The sequence below is a fragment of the Condylura cristata genome, unplaced genomic scaffold (assembly GCF_000260355.1).
Source record: "Condylura cristata isolate star-nosed mole 26May11 unplaced genomic scaffold, ConCri1.0 scaffold00006, whole genome shotgun sequence".
Classification (NCBI taxonomy): Eukaryota; Metazoa; Chordata; class Mammalia; order Eulipotyphla; family Talpidae; genus Condylura; species Condylura cristata.
This window is the reverse complement of record NW_004567107.1, coordinates 26,085,123-26,087,808: the sequence shown is the minus strand read 5'-3', so window position 1 is coordinate 26,087,808 and position 2,686 is coordinate 26,085,123.

Here is a 2,686-nt window from a genome sequence, read left to right as displayed (position 1 = left end):
AATAATAATAATAAACCTTTAGGATCTTTTGAGGATCAGCACCATGTATGATTTATCTCTGTGTCTTTTAAGTACCTCTCATAATCATAACTAGCACTTACTAGCACAGGATGTCCATACATTCATGTGTTTAATGACTCCAAAACTCTTGCACTTCCCAGATATTTCTCCTCTCACAGCACAGTTCCTTACTCATAGACTCTCAGATGGTGGTGCTTGAATGAGTGAATACATTTGCACATGCCTTTTTTTTTTTTTTTTTGGCCACATCTTGGTTCAAACAAAGCAGAGCAATTCATGGAACCCAATCAAACCAAGCATACAGACGCCTCTATACAACCAGCATGGATTAGGTTATTGCATTAGCCTAAGCTTAACTTTGCCACTTACCCCTGACCTTCTAGTAAACAGTTTAACTGTTATGAGCTTCTGTATTCCTCATCTGTGAAGTGGGATAGCCATACCTAGCTCAGAGGAGTATTATAAGGATGAGATGCATAAGAGCTTTTTGAAGGACATCAAGGTGGCATGTCTTAAGGGATTAAGGATCAAGTGTAGATATTATTAATGTCATACATCCTATTATACATCTCTTCCTGGTAGGGTTGAAAAAGAAGAAGGAGACTGGATGGAGGACTGAGTTGTGGGGGAGGTGGGGTTATAAGTAGTTATTTCTGTTCAAGTGACCATTCTCTGACATAGACTGAAATTCCCTCTGGAGCTGCACTAATGGACACATTAGTATCAATTGACAAAGTACCACATGCTCTGAAATATTCTCCTATTAAGCATCATGCGAAGGCAGAAATTCATCGTCCATTATAGCAAACCTGCCATAACTTTAAAGACCTCTAGTAAAGCACATTCCTGATCACCTAGCCTCTGGAAGTCCAGACTATGTCCCAACTACATGATATTTTAAATGATGTCTTTAAGAAGTTCTCTAAAATCAGGCTATCATTGTCAGTCCTAGGCTCATAGAAGTATCTTTTTTTTTTTTGAAAAATAAATGTACAAAAAAAAACTGAAAAAAAATAAATGTACGTTTTAATAATGGATTATTTTGTGAATGCTCTGCTGTTTATTTTCAAGTAAATCAACAGTTATTAGTCAAGTACCAGATTGTGAAAATATATTTTATCTTCAATGCTATTAGATACATGGTTTTTCATAATTCAGCATCATAGATTTACAGTACTTTCAGCATTCCTTTGCAAAAAGTATCATGTCTTTTAATATTGATCAATATGCATTAAAAGGGTGGAAAAGAAAGACAAAGATCCACAAATTGAAGGATGGCGGGGGCAGATTTCAAGTGTTAAGATCTGGGAGTTTCAAAATATGTAATAATAGTTGCTTTTTATGTCTCAAACACCCCTTATTCTTTCATCCTTACAACACTCTTCAAGGTCAGTATTATCTCTTTATGTGATGAGAAAACTGAAAGGTTCCATTAGTTATTCAAGGTCACAAAGCTAGTAAGGGTTAGAGCTGGGATGCAAGCCATGTCTGACTCCACCGCCCCAGAATATTCCTCAGATTCACAGAAGAGACTGAAACACAATGTTGCAGTACATAGCACACAGTAACAAAACATGAATAAAGCCTTGTTTTTAAAGAAAATCTAGGTCATACATCTCTCTGCCTATACTGGAGAGGAGAGAGAATGCCTCTGAGACTCTCCCCTGTGCCCAGAGCATCTCCATGCACTGCTTCCAGAATTTAGGGTGACAAAGGAGTGTTTCACTGAAAAGGGCCCAGGCTGGCACCACCCCTACATCCTCTAGTTCCTTCAGTCGGGTTTGCTCTCAATGTCTGACATTGGCCTTCTGCTTAACAGGGTTTGAATTGAAAATAGGATTCCACTGGTCTCCCACTTTGCCAAGTTTAGAAATATTGACATAGCCCCTTTCTGTTTTATAGTGAAGAAGCTAAGACCCAGAGCAGGCTTGACCAAAAATCATCTAGATGAGTAAGACATTCTTTTCTCCATAAGATGTTAATTACTGAGTTACCATAGTGAAACTATTGGCGGGACAAAGACAAGCACCAAGGAAAATATGTTTAAAGAATCTCTCTAGCCTGTTGACCTAATAAGGGGTAAAGACAGACCCAGATTTAAATTCTGGTTCCAATCGCATACAAACTGGATTATTTTGAGCAAGTTACTTAACTTTGCCAAGTCTTTTCATCCACAAAACAGACACCTAATTATTCATTTGTTGGAGTTTTGTGATAAATAATATATCTAAAAGATCTAGAAACTAATATAGTTATTCCTTCCCGTCCTCAGAACCTTCCTCCCCTTAGGTTGTTTTCTCTGCCTTGCAACTCTGTCTTTCCTCTCTTCAGATAATTGATTTGTTCTCATTCTTTAGTTTTTTAGACTCCCTGGGTTTGAACTTCAGGTCTGCCACTTACTAATTAAGCGACCTTGAGAAAGTTAGCCTTAGTTTCCTATTCTGTATAATATAAGGGTACTAATAGTATATACCTCACAGAATTATTAAAATGAGATAACAAACTTAACAAACTGCTTAGAACAGTGTTTACCAAATATTAGGCTTCAATACTTTTTTTTTTAAAAGATTTATTTACTTACGCATACAGAAATGGAATACAGGCCAAAGGTGCAGGGGTGGGGAGAGGATTCACCAGAGACAGAGTGGGGAGCAGAACAGGCAGA